The sequence below is a fragment of the Solanum pennellii genome, chromosome 10 (assembly GCF_001406875.1).
Source record: "Solanum pennellii chromosome 10, SPENNV200".
Classification (NCBI taxonomy): domain Eukaryota; kingdom Viridiplantae; phylum Streptophyta; class Magnoliopsida; order Solanales; family Solanaceae; genus Solanum; species Solanum pennellii.
This window is the reverse complement of record NC_028646.1, coordinates 18,357,416-18,373,062: the sequence shown is the minus strand read 5'-3', so window position 1 is coordinate 18,373,062 and position 15,647 is coordinate 18,357,416.

Below are 15,647 nucleotides of genomic sequence, written 5' to 3'. Positions count from 1 at the left end.
GGGTGGGGGGCTGGCCGGGGGGAGGGGGTAGGAGTTTAATAATAAAAAATTGAAGTTGATAATATTTTGAAAAGCAAAATTAATGTTTTTCTCAAAAAAAAAAGGGTAATTTGAAATTGGACGAGAGTTTTGGAAAATGTTTTTCTTAATTTTTGAAAGGAAGTTATTATCCTTAATTTTGAGGAAAATGATGTTATTTGGAAAACATTTTCCACGATTTTGACCCAACAAAACATGAGAAAATTTGAAATCATTTCACAGAAAAATGTTTTCCTTCATACCAAACACACTCTTAGTCCTTCACAGATACACAAGAATATCAAAACCCTAAATCTACATTTAGACTTTTAAAGATTTATTTTCTTACCTTATTAACACTATTCCACCAACCCTAATTCTGATGGTACAACTCTTTAACAAGGAATCTATGAGGAAAATCACGTTCTTCTGTTTTACCTTGAGAAAATCATATTTTTCTTCAAATCTTCAGCTGAAAATTGTGTTCTTTCAGCTGAAATTTGACAGAAAATTAAGAGGGAAATAGTACATGTTCTTCAATTCCTCTTGAGAGAAAAACAAATTTCTTCAGGTCCTCAGTTGAAAATAACATTCTTCACTGATGCTTGAGGGAAATGGAAACTTATGAAAGGTTTTTCTTGTAGCTCAAAGTAAGTTTTAATATTTTTCCTTTTTTTCCCAACGAAAATTGGAGGGAGAAAAAATTTTAATATTCAAAATGTTTGAGGGAATATAAAATTTTAATAATAATAGTAAGGCCACATTTTTAAAATTTTATTTTTTCAATTATAAAAATAGGACACTTTAAAAGTGTGGCCATTTATATAAATTGTTGTAGCCAATTATAAAAACACTTATAAAGTGTATCTTATACCATTGAAAGAGTACACTTTAGAAGTGTTGCTAATATCATTGTAGCTAAAAGTTAAAAACTTGGGCTACAGTTCAAAAGCCTCCCCAAAAGTATTTTAGGCAACAGTTTACAAGCGTTGTCTAGATTTAGTGTGGTCGTAGGCCCAAAATGGTGTAATGCCTCCCTAGGATTGTTGACGTATTTGATCAACTCAAAGGATCGAGTTACTTTTAACAGATTGACTTGATATTGGGTTTTCAGCAACTTAGAGTGAGGGAGGTTGATATTGCAAAAATGGAATATCAAACAAGATATGGTCAATATGAATTCCTAGTTATGTCATTTTGTCTAACCAATGCCCCGACGTATTTTATGGATTTTTTGAACCGGGTTATTTGATAGTATCTTGATTTTTTCGTGATTGTCTTCATTGATGATATTTTGATATTCTCGTGGAGTGAGAATTATCATAAGAGATACTTGAGAATATTTTTGCAATTTTTGAACGATAACAAAATTTTCGCTAAGTTCAATAAATGTGAATTTTTGTTGAGATCGATTGCATTTTATGGACACATTGTCTCTAATGAAGGGGTAGAGGTTGATCCGAGGAAGAATAAAGTGGTCTAATGATGGACTAGACCTTTCAGTCCTACCAACATCCAAAATATTCTTGGGTAGGTCAGTTAGTATAGGAGGTTTGTAAACGGATACTTTTTTATCGCATCTCAATTAACGGCCTTAGCCCAGAATAAGTCCAAGTTCGAATGGTCAGAATCTTGTGAAAAGAGCTTCAAATTATTTAAAGATAGACTCACCTCTGCTACGGTGTTGACCTTGCGGAAGGGTACCGAAGGGTTTGTGGTTTATTGCAATGCCTCCCAAATGGGTCTAGGATGTGTCCTTATGCAACATAGCAAAGTAATAGCGTATGACTCAAGGCAACTCAAGCTACATGATAAGAATTATCTGACTCATAATCTTGAGTTCGCAGCCGTGGTTTTGCTTGAAAATTTTGAGGCATTATCTCTACGCGGTACATGTTGATGTGTTCACCGATCACAAGAATCTACAAGATGTATTCACTCAAAAGGACTTAGATCTACGAATAAGAAGATGGTTAGAACTTCTAAAGGATTATGATATGAGTGTTCTTTACCTTCCACGAAAAACTAATTGCATTACAGATGCGCTCAGTCGAGGGTCTATGGGTAGTGTGGCTCATGTGGCTGATGAAAAGAAAGAAAGTGAAAGAGGTTTATAGATTGGCCCGGTTGGGTGTACGACTTGAAGAATCAAAGGGTGGTTTCATGGTCCGTCATAACTTCGAGTAATCTCTAGTGGTTTATGTGAAGTCCAAACAACATCTTGATCCTCTGTTGATGTAGTTGAAAGATTGGTCCTTATGAAGAATAATGAATCTTTCTCACAAGGGAAGGATGGGGTACTTAGGTGCCAAGGAAGATTATATGTTCGGGATGTGGATGGTTTAAGGGATAAAATCATAGAAGTGGCTCCTTGTTCCCGATACTCCATCCATCCCGGGGCCACCAAGATTTATTGTGACTTATGTGATATTTATTGGTGGAATGGAGTGAAAAGGGATTTAGCTAAGTTTGTGTCGCGGTGCCCAAATTGAAAATAAGTCAAAGCCGAGCATAAGGGCCCAAGTGGTATAACCTAAGATATAGATATACCCACTTGGAAGTTGGATGATGTCAACATGGACTTTGTGGTAGGTTCGCCTCGAACGCGTAGACAAATTGACACCATTTGGGTAATAGTGGATAGGTTGACCACTTCATTCCATAAAAATTTCATACTCACCGGAGTAGTATGCTAAATTGTATGTTCAGAAAATTGTGAAGTTACATAGGGCCCCCTTGTCGATTATTTCGGATAGAGGAGACCAATTCACTTCACACTTTTAGAGATATTTCCAAAGTGGTCTTGTTAATCAAGTCAATCTTAGCACCGCTTTTCATCCCCAAAAGGATAGAAAAGCGCAGCGCACAATCCAAACTATAGAAGACATTTTTAGAACATTTGTGATTTCAAAGGGAATTGGGATGATCACCTACCTTTGATACAATTCTCCTAAAACAATAGCTACCATGCGAGTATTGGTGTGGCACCTATTGAAGAACTTTATTGTAGGAGGTGTCGGTCCCCGATTGGATGTTTTGAAGTGGGTAAGTTTGCTTTCTTTGCCCCGAAATAGTATATGATTCCACGATGAAGGTTCGACTCATAAGAGAGTTGTTGAAAATGGATTATAGACGGCAAAATCTTATGCCGACAATAGAAAGAGTAACCTGGAATTCAAGGTAGGAGATTACGTTTAATTGAAAATATCACTAATGAAAAGGGTGACGAGATTTGGAAAGAAGGGGAAACTTAGTCCCCTTTATATGCGCCCTTATGAGATTTTATAAAGGGTAGGGGAAGTGGCATAAGTTAGAGTTGCCAATTGAATTGACCTCGTTTCATCCGGTGTTCCATGTGTCTATGCTCAAGAAGTGTATAGGTGATCATGTGTCAATTCTCCCTCTAGAAGGTGTAGGGGTAGAGTAGGATCTTACTTATGAATACGTCCCGGTAGAGATATTTGATCATCAATTTAAGATATTGAGGAACAAATACGTTGCCTCCGTAAAAGTTCTTTGAAGTAACCACCTTGTTGAGGGTGCAACATGGGAGGACGAGGCCGACATGAAGACCCACTATCGTAATCTTTTCCCCTCTACTCCTAGCCAAAGTTAAGGTTAGTAGCTTTCTCATAAATCAGTCCTATGAGTTATGTTGAACTTATCATATTTATCTAGTTTGTCATATTCTTGTAGAAATTCTTTCTTAAATTATGTTTTTTGTGAAAAATGACTCTCATGATTAACTTGCACTTAAATATGAAGTGAGCTATATTTCTTTCTTGAGAATTGTCTTGGGCATGTGTTGGTGTTGTATTGATAAGAAATTAGCATGTCAACTCTTTGAAATTGTTCATGTTAACCTCATGTTGAAATGGAAAAGGTAGTTCCTCCTTATGTGATGTAAATAATGAGATCTTATGTGTTATGAGTTGAAGGACTAAGTTCCTTTGTGTTAATGGTATGTTTATTTGTTTAAAGGAGTTGAGAATTCCTCCTATGAGTTGTGCTCATTATGATATTTCTTATTGTTGGGCTGCTAGTCTTGATTCTACTCCTTTTTCCCAATAGAAGGTTTAAGGTGTTATTCGGGGACGAATGTTCCTAAGAGGAGGATATTGTGACACCCCGTAATTTCCATGACCTATAAAAGCGACTCATACATTGAATAATGATGTTTTGGAGCTAAAAGAACAGTAGAAAACATAATTAAAAGGTATTAGAGTGACAACATAAAAGAATGACCCTGACGTCCGGAAACTAATGGAATTGAACTACTAGACGTCCCTATTTTTTGGGAGTTTCATATTAGGTCTAAAACTTTTAGAATTACTTTAAGTAGGTAAGATATAGTATAAAGGGTCGCAATGTCTAGTACCAACTCCCAAAGGACCACAATGGTCCTTGGGGAGGACCCGAACATCGGTAAGAAGACTGCCAAAGAAGCCTGTGTGCAGCCAAGATCCAGAGGCTGCCATGCGTTGTTCGCTCAACACTCAGTAGGAAAAATTTTCCTCGCAACGCGGGGCCTGCACGAGGCTCTCTACGTTGACCTGAATTTAAGAAAAAAATAATTGTAATTGTCCCTGCGATGCGCAGCAACTTCCCAGATCCGTTCACGTCATTTTTAAGTCAATTTGATATCACAAAAAGACCCAATTAAGTTGGAGGTTGTTTGGGTAATTCAAGGGATGACTATATAACGTTTTAAGGTAAGTTTTAGTTCACATTCAATACCAAAATAAAAGCTCAGAATTGGAAATCAAAAATCACTATCATCTCTCTCAAATGCTCTCTTCCTCCAAACATCCATTGCAGACCATCAGAGCTCCAAGAATAAGGTAAAGTCTTTAAGTTTCCAACTCAATTTCATGGATTTATTATCTCTAAGGTATGCTTTCTTTTACTATTGGGATTCCTTTTCTTAAGAGGTCCCTCCAAAGGATGATTTCTAAATCGCCCAAAACTAGGGTTTTTCTTCTCACATAGGTCTTCTTTTAAAAATGAAAGTATAAATTACTTAAGATGAATTGTGATGAATTATGATGAATTAATGTTGTTTAAGTATATATGTATGGTTAATTTATGATTTCCTATGTGTTTTCCCTAGACCCATGTCTTTCCCCCAAGCAAATGAAAAGCTTGAATTACTAGGGTCAATTGTTAAAATAATGAACAAGTAGATTGACTACATTGTTGTTAAATATGTAATTGCTTCTTGAGTTTACGTTATTTATGTAATTGGTTATGTATTCTTGGAAATGGAAGTAAGAAGGTTCTTTAATAGTGCAAGAAGGTATGTAGACTGGTTCTTCTTTGTTTCAATTGTGAAGTATGAGTTACACTAATAGTAACGTTTCTATGTCTAATGTGTGGTTGTTATGTTGATACCAGGTATTCCTCATCTGTAAATCTAAGACATTTAATTAGGCATGAATTATGTATGTATGTTATGATACGAATATTATATTATTGAAAGTAGTTTATCTTTATTATAATAAAGTGTAATGTCAAAGGTTTACTCATTTATGAAGTGGTGTCTAAAGTGAAATGATCGTTCTCACTTTTGATGACCTATGGGATAATATGATAATATGTTTACATAGGGGCATAGGAGAGACTAATATGAACTTGTATGATGAAATAAGATGATAAATAAAAATAATAATTGCTTACCACCGAAAACACATGTAAATGAGATGTAGGTCTTACGTTTAGTAAGTTCGGCCTCCCACATGGGTTCCTCAGGTTAGTAAGTCAGGATTCCTAAAATATGTGCTGTCTCATGAGGTGGAAATCTTCATGTATAGTAAGTCAGTGTTTTTAGTAACAATCTCCTTGACCCTTAACTATGCGCCCACATAGGACTCCATCTTATTTGATCCACCTTTATAGCAATGTATTAATAGTTACACCTTAGGCAGGTGTTGACCCTCTCTTTTTTGTGTGGGAGTAGAACACCGAATTCCATGTATCTCACATGCACTCATGTCAATTATTTCACTTCTTTCCCTAACGTATATGTAAATGAACAAGTATGCATGTGAGATATTATTAGGGTAGTCTTAAAGGCTACTACATAGTGTGAGGGACGGATGGGACTTCTCTTACACAAATAACATGTGGGATCCTAAGGGATGGTTATAGTAGTGTTCTTTTATGGATAGGATTTTTATTATGTTGCTAAGGGATGAATAGTATTTATGTACATGAAGGAAAGTAGAAAAAGTGATGATGACCTACTTTAAAGTGGCTAGTTATATTTTAAGATTGATCTTAAGTTTGGTCATTTGAGGAAGTGCGTAGGTTGTACCTAGGCATATTAGGTTGGAAGTTTCCACTAAAGGTGATAACCCTTGTAGGCTTGAATCCAAAACTACTACCCTTGTTATAACTTTGTGGTAGAAGGTGATGAGATTCGGAATTAGCTTTGGTACTCATGGTGTAGTTAAATGTGGTTGTGTAGTATGACCAATATTGATTATTGTGAATCCCTTTAGGTGATAAACTTAGAGGAGAATTGGTACTTGAGGGATACCTCTTGACGGTTGAATTATTAAGCTCCTTGAGATGAAATTAAGAGTGGAAACCCTCATGAATGTCAAACCTTCTTATGTTAGGAGTATGTAGGTTGCTCTTGACTTGCCTTGACCTTGATGTTTAGGGGAATGAGGTGATGGATATGTTTTTAGTCTTACCCCAAGTGGGGGATAATGTACCTAGATGTTAAGATTATGAATAGCCTTAATGATCATATTTTGAGTTCTGTTGGACTTTTTTAAGTTAAGGAATCCATTGTAGTGATAAATATGGATTGGAGTAAGTGAGCTACTCATTTGTGACCTCTTGAAATTCTAACTTAGTGGAGTGTGACTTAATAATTAAGAAAGAAATGGCACCTTCTTGAGATATGGAAGAAGGTGATGTCAAGAAGGGTTTGCATATGTTTGATCCCAAGTGGGAAGATGTGTGATATATTAGAAGGATTGGTAAGCTAAAGTTCTATTGAAAAAGTCCAAAATGGGTTTACCTTAAGTGGGGGATGATAATATGACTAGGAGGGTTGTAGATATCCCTATCTTTTCTTTCTATTCCTACTCAAGATTGAAACCAAAGAGTTATTTCGTAACTTGTTATGATAGGAGTCTTTCATATGAGTATGAGTTGCATGTTCTCCAAATGTTATGCATGTCTTAAATAACACTATGTTATGCAGGTTATGAAAGGTCATCATTGCATGGAATATAATAATTTTGATCAAATTGCATGTTTCTCATGTCGTTGTGCCTTTTGGTATGCTAAAATGTGCATTTAACTCCATGAGTTGGCTACTTGAACATGCTTGATAACACTTTTAGTTTGAGGGTATTTTTGCACAATAATGAAGTGTTAAGTTTTCATTAAATGAGAAATGATGAGTCTCTTGGAAATTGTGCGACTTTTATGAATCGGGAAGTGTTATTGTAGGCTCACTCTTGAGATGTAATGATATGTCTAGCCAATATCATCAATGTGTGCCTAAGAATTGTAGCAACTTTCCTAAATGATGCATGTATATGAAAGCTTATGTCATGTTAAGAATTTAAATATTATGAAATGAATTTCTATAGTTGTGATGTGTGTGGTATGAGATGCCATCTTTGAGTACTTCATATGGAAGAGAGTTAAGCATTATTTTGTTTGGAGTGAATAAATCCTCCTTAGAATGAATTGACTGTGTGCATTGCCTGTATGTAAAGTCTATGATGCAATGTTTGTATGTTGTGACTACGAGAAGGTAGTTCCTCCTTGAACAAAAGTTAAACATGGTAATGTTATGCATGACCTTGATGGTATCATGTCTACACTATGAGATTGTAGTTAACCTACATGATTCATGAATTTTGTGCAACTAAGTGAATTGCTTAATTTTGCATGAGTTGAAGTGTTTATTTGACCTATTTGTGCAAGATAAATCCATTGAATCTATAACTTTATGAAGAAATAATGACCATACCTAAATGATGGAGAAGGTAGTTCCTCCAAATGGAAATGAGTATGAGAAAGCATGTAAGCATGGAAGAAAAAAATAAGAGTAATCCATGTTTGATATTGTTGCTTGAGTTGCATGATCATATGAAGTTGGTGTTCCTTGTAAGTTTGGTGTATTGACTCTTATGTGTTAACATGTTATATGTTGTGAGTTTCTCTATGGTTCATTGAGTCCTAGAAAGTGTTTTAAAAGTTCCAAGTGTCATTCGAGAATGAATGTTCCCAAGTGGTGGATATTGTCAAAACCCTCATAATGAACTATGGTATGTAGAGCCTCATATATGTCTAAAAGGGTTATTAACATTTATACAAAGTGTTTTACAGAATTTATAATTGTTTCGAAGTGGTTTGGAGGCCAAAAGTCCAAGACGTTTGAAAGTTAGTCTTTAGACGTACTATGTGTCCCTGTATGATTGACTTGTTTTTATGTGTTGTTTGAAGTTGAAAAGCAGTGGATTTGACACTATTATCTTAATATACATGTTAAGGGTTAAAACTTCCGGGTGCATCTGCCCGAGAACAACCCTAAGGGCCACCAAGGAAGAGGCAAACGTTGGACAAGGAAGCTGCAAATGGAAGCGTGCAGAACAAAGAAGTGAAGCTAACCTTGCATCGCATGCCTGAAAGTTGGTCTGCCTGTGCATCACGCGAGCTACACAAAGCTCACTTCCTAAAAAATTATGGGAGGAAAATTAGGAGCTGCCTCCGCGACATTTTAAAGTCAAGTTTGACATTTCTAAAAGTCCTAATAAGTATGTCGGTGTTTTGGTAAATTTGGGAGTCGGTTAGTAAATATTTTTATCACCTATTTAAATCCTTTACTAAGTCAAAACCCCAACACCCATTAAGAAATGAAAATCCCAAAAAACACTCTCTTCTTAAAAATTCTCTCAAACCTCCATTGGAAAAGCTCAAGAACAAGCTATTAGGTGGATGATCAAAGTTTTTTTCTCAAATTTTCGTGGGCTATCTAATGTAGAAGTTATGGTAATCCTTCATCCTTAGATAACCATACATCTAAGGAGTCCTTTCAAAGCTTTTTCAAACATGATTATAAGTAAAAAATCTCATTTTTGAATCTATACATCGGTTCATTGTTCGAATGATTTCAAAGGCATTCTAATGGTGATTTTATGATTAATATATGGTTTAAACATGATTTTCACTCCAATTATATGAATAACCCATTATCTGTTTATCCTCTATAATAAAGATATGTTATGGATATTGTGATCTTGATTATATCATGATTAGATTATTATGAATTGGTAAATTCTATATACCTTTATTTTAATTGATTATGAATTTTTTGGAATTTATCAATATGATCATTATCTTAGACATTTTGTAAGTTGACATATTTCATCTATTAGCTTAGAATATATATTTAATTGTAATTATTGGTATAGTCCACTTATGATGGTGGTGTTTACATTCTTGTATATTGTTATATGTGATGATTATGGCCTTGAAGGAATTAGATGCAAGATGAATTGATATGATGATATTATTTCAAGGAAGCTAAGGATGTATCCTTGAGTCTAATATAATGCCTAGGTTCTTGATGTTATGTGAAGTTATATGAATAGTTTTCCACACTAGTGGTGTGATTTATGTGTGTGGATGATGTTGTGTATATGTGATGATTATGCTAAGGTTAGGTGTGGTCTTAGATTGCTACTGATGATGAGTACTCTTATAGCATTACCCCTACCTATATGAACCCCATATGAATATGTGATCAAAGTACACTAGGAATCTTCTATTTTAATATTGAATATGTTCTTGCCTCCTATAATGTAATGTGAGTGTGTGTAGTCTTTACTCCTTAATACTCTTTCTGTGTGTATGACTTTAGACTTGAGGAATGGTGTACATGTGTTGTGATCTTTAGAGGGTGGCTTACTCAAGGTTATGTTATAGTCGCTATGTGATCATGTTGATCAATGTACACCCACACATTATGCATGTATATAAATAGGATCGATTCATGATTAGTAACGAAAATATAGTTCTCCTACGCATTATTACCGATTTCAATGAATGTGAAGTAAATGATTAATGAATTTATGACCATGTTTAATTAGATATGTTTATATGAAGGTAAATCTCGCATTCTATACACACACACATATGTTGTACAATTGTATGAATATATGAAAGGAAATTATCACATGAAGTATGGTCCATTATGAAGCGACATTATCATCTTAGAAATTATAGAGCTATATGACGTATGAAGGAGAAAGCTCCTAAAACCTTCTTTATGAACTAATGCATTAAAAGGTTAAATTTATCTAAAAAGGTTGTTAGAGACTAGCACCGAGTGAACATGACAAATGAGAGTGGGGTCTTCACGTTAGTAAGTCCGGCTTTCCACAAGGGAACCTTCACGTTTAGCAAGTCCAGGTTCCCAAAATAGATGTTGTCATATAAGATGGAAATCTCCATGCTAGTAAGTCAAGGTTTCTATAAGCAATCTCCATGTTCCATAACTACGTGCTACCGTAGGTTATAGCTTGTGGATAACACTTCTACAACTATGTATGATTAATTACACCTTAGTTAAATGTTAACCCTCTCTTTTCGATATGGGAGGATAATACCGGATTCCATGTAGTTCACATGGTGGATGTCATTTACTGTAATGTCTCCCAATGTATGAAATGAACTAAGATAAGACTATGGATTGTAATCAAAACTCCTTGAGAGAGTTCCTTAGTATATGTATTATTATGTCCCCTATCCATGCTTTGCACAAGGAAGTTCAATAAAAGGATAAGAATAGTACATGTATTAAAGTAAGACTTATGTTATGTATTTATGAATTGTATGAATGCAAGATAAGTTACTTTGTGTGTCAAGACATGAATTATGGCACTCCATGGGTACATTGCACAAGTATGCGTGTGAAAGGGTTCTGAGGGTGGTTTACTTCTTGTATGAACAAAGTGAGTTATGACTAAGGTTGTAGTAAAGGAAAGAATTATTATATGATGATATGAAGTATGATCCTTATGTCTAGTTATAAATGAAGGTGTTATGACTTGTTGAATATGTTATGACTAGTGTAGGGTGACTTCTTAGGTAAACTTGGTGGAAGTAGTATTATGGGATGCTACCAATACATTGCACTAGTTGACTTAGGGATTGTCTTATATAGTTGTGCTTATGTGAAGCTTATGTTTATGATGTGCTAATGACTTGTGAAATTATGTGGATGACCTCAAGGTGATACATGGTACTAAATACAGTTGAGGGTTTCTTAAAAAATGATGTTGAGGTAAAAAGAGAAGTTCATAATGTTTACTAAAAACACATGTTGCATGATTTCAAATGAAATGTCCTTTTTATATGCATGTTTTTGCATGGTTTTCATTCTAAGTGCATTCTTATACTAATACTGTTCTTCTTCATCTTTTAACTCAATGTGTAGGTATTGATGGCCAGAGGATGTCTCTTTAGTGAAGAGTTTGGATATATCTCCAATGTTCATGTAAAGGATCCCTTATGGTTCAATGGTTGCCTATGTCAAGATGTTCTTTAAGTTTATGTAGTAAACTAGTCTTATATTTTATGTTGTAAGGGGCTGTGTCCGTATACTATTCTATTGAGTTGTGTCTTAAGATGGAAAAGAGACCTAGAGTCTACTTATGTTCTTATGATATTTTATATATATATATGAAGTGGTGATTCTAGCATATGATGTGCTATGAAAAGCTTTAAATTTTTGGTCACTTTTATTACAATTATACAATGAAATATGTCTAAGGGCTTGTATAAGACCTGCAAGAGGTTGAGTATGTCGTGTTACCTCTAGGGAGTGCTCCGCGGTCGTGACAACAACCCAACATTAAGTGAAAACATTTCATAATTATCATAGTAAGAAGATGCATGTAGGAATCACCTTCAATCAGTCCTACTAAGGCACGTATCATCATCCCATAATTCATCACATTCATGACATGGTATCATATTCATAATATTATCACCTTCCTATCATACTCATATATTCATACTTAAATTGAACAACAATATCAAGAATATAAAAACATCATTGAATTAAAGTATTCATGATCTTGAAAGTCTTACCATGGCTTCCAAGAATATCATCCAAGATAATACCCTCATTCAATGATTATCAATAAATAATTCAATCACCATCATCATATGATAGTATACTTTACAAGAATACATTCAAATTCAACTCCCTCAATCCTAAACCAATCTAGATCACAAGATATGGTTAGGAGAAGAAGATGATTCATGGATCTTTAAAGTGAATTAGGGCAAAGGTTTAAGGGATAGATCAATCAACACATAAACATAAATAAATCAATACTACTAATTGAGTTAAGACTAAAAAAATAAATTTTATAAGAAGACCCAGGAAATTGGATGAAAACAAGCTTTTTTTGGACCATCTAAATCAAACCATTGAAGAGCCTCTTAGGGAAAAGAGTCCCAAGAGTTAATAGCCTACATAACTGTAACACCCTAAAACGAACTAAGATGAACTAGAGTTTCATAAATGCTTGATGAGTTAATTTTTTTTACATTGGTTTATAATGATGTTATTAGGCAGTTAGTGAAGTTTGGTGACGTTTGGAGGTCAGACGTCATAGAATGTCCATGATGTTCGGAAGGTGTGCCTTAGAAAGTGGTACTATGTCTTCATGTGTTTCAGTGAGTTTTACGTGTTTGTTTTAATTGAAATTGTCGTGGGATGTTCCTACGACCTAGAAGACTACGTAAATGATTTTAAAGCCCGGGTATGACCCCACCTAGGTCTCACGAGGGGCCCTAGGAGAGTACCCCATCTATTTCGCAGAATCAAGCAACTCAGTGACCATCGACGGCCACAATGGATGGACTATTGGTCACCCAACGGCTCTTCTGTAACAACCCTAAAAATGGATATGCTGAATAATGCTTAATGTGTCTAGAATGCTAACGATTAGACCGGGTTCATACGAATTGATGCGCGTAGAACCAAACATCGGAACCCTTGCTACTTCCAAGCCAACTAACTTGGGGAGTTGGTTGAGCTAGGAAAGGTTGGGTCCAACCATGTAGGCTCTCGAATATGAAGATTTAGTCGAAGAGGTCTTTACCGGACTTAAAAAGAGGAGATCTTAGGTGTGGAGGGTCTAGGGGTAAAATGGTCTTTTTCTAGGTTAAGGGTGATATCATAATAACCCTAAATATATAATTAAATATTTATTTAATAAGGTGGAGGGTCAAATTGGGGAGAGAGAGACGAAATGGAGCTCTTGAAGTTGAGTCTTGCTCCACCCATGTTCGATTCTAGGCGGAAGTAATGAATTAATGTGATTTTTATTTAAGAGATTGAAATAATGTAATTAATTAATAATTATCATTCACTATATGATTTAAAATAAAATAAAAATCAGATTTAATTAAATAAATAAAACCCTATTAACTAAGTCCAAAAACTAGACTCCTAAGCCTAAGAAAACTCTTCTCTCCCATGATCATCTCTCTCTCACACATGTCTATCACTCTCATTCACTTTTTCTATGCCAAAATAACTCCAAAAGCAGTAGTTAAACCAAAGTTCTTCACACTTGAAGAACTCATCATGTAGGAAAAGAGAAGGTTTCCCGTCGAGTTTGGTGTTGGACGTATGTTTGGAGGAGCTCTTTGGGCAGCAGGTTGAGGTTTGAACGTCAAAAGGCATGGGTTCTCTTCCCTCTTGGTCCCTTTCCCAAAATAACCCCTAAGGTTCAGACAAATCTATTCCAATAACAAGGATTGTTCCCCGTTGCATGCCCCTGACACTAGATCGCATTGAATCATAGGTTGGTTATGTTTGCTGGTAGAAAACTAGGGATGAAATCTGTATTCGTAATGATTATGTGTTTATATCTATGTTTGGAATTATGTGACTTATGTTGATGTTTCAAAAAATGTAACTATGTGTGTATGTGTGTGTTGCCGTGGCTATTGTTGATGGTTTAGAACATGAAATGGCATGATAGTTCTTTATATTTCATGTACATGTTGATGTAAATGTGATGTTCATATTATTAGAAATGTGGCTGAATTGAGGGATAATCTCTTGTCTAAAGGAATCGATGAAAACTCACCTAAAACCTTCTAAATACACTACGAAATTCCCCTAAGAACTAAGGTGTAACTTGATGAAATGATGCTGGAAAATTAAAAGAAAATTTCAAGCTTTTAGCGATGAATTTTGGTCAGCAAAGACGGATCAAAATGTTGAAAAAAATGAACTAAAACAAGTGAGGTCATGGAGGATAGAACCCATGACCTCACCATGTTAAAAACCATGAAAACAAAGAAGTAAAAAGAAATGTGGTGAAGGGGATTCGAACCGAGGTATTGGCTGGAAATGTAACTTAAAAGAATAAAAAAACTGAGAGGAGTGGGGTTCGAACCCACCACCTCTCATTCAAATTTAAGGAGGAGAATAAAAGAAAAACAAAGGGGGAGGCGTGTGGGAATTGAACCCACAACCTCTTAGGTATATTAAGGAGGAGAATAAAAGAAAAATAAAGAGGCAGGCGTGTGGGAATCAAACCCACGACCTCTTAGGCAGATTGAGCAGGATGATAAAAGAAAACTAAAGGGGGAGGCGTGTGGGAATCGAACCCACGACCTCTTAGGCAGATTAAGGAGGTGAATAAAAGAAAAATAAAGGGGTATGCGCGTGGGAATCTAACTCACGACCTCTTAGGCAGATTTAGAGAGGACGATAAAAGAAAAATAAAGGGGGAGACATGTGGGAATCGAACCCACGACCTCTTACCCAGATTGAAGGAGGAGAATAAAAGAAAAAATAAAGAGAGGCTGTGGGGGTTTGATGCTCTAACCTCATAGTCAACTCGAAATAGACAAAGAGAAAAAATAAAAAAAATAAAAGGGGTTGTGGGGGTTTGATCCCACAACCCCTCGACCAAGTAAGAGCTAATTCAAAGAAGAAACATAAAGAGGAAACGTTGATGTTGGGATCGATCTAGGGTCTCAATGTCATGTGGAACAGAATACAATGAATCAAAAAAATGTAAGTGTTGTATAAAGGATTGGAAATTGGGTTCCCTTGCCCAAATTCTGTATAGATGCATAAGTCATACGTGAATTAAATCTCCAACAGTAATGCTACCTACTTATATCAAAATTGGGATCTTGGAATACATAAAAGACGCATAAGTCTTGTACTAAATAATCTTAGGAAGATCTAAATCACTTAAACGAACTATGAATGAAGCTTCATAGCTTCTATGTATATGGTAAAAATAAGTCTAACATACGTTTAAAAATAATGAACCTAAAATTTATGTAATGAAATGATGTAACCCTAGAAGGGTTAAGTACGACTGTAAAATACACTAAATGGACAAGTGCATTGGCATACGATATAATGCTTATTACGTTATGAAATGATGAAACCTTAGAAGGGTTAAGTAAGAGTGTGATACACACAAATGGCCAAGTGCATTGGCATATGATGAAATGAACATTCACGTAAAAAGGGGTGAGTAATTATGAAGAGCAAATGTGCTAATGCTGATGAATGTGGTGACAACATGATATGAGGCTAATGTAAAACATGA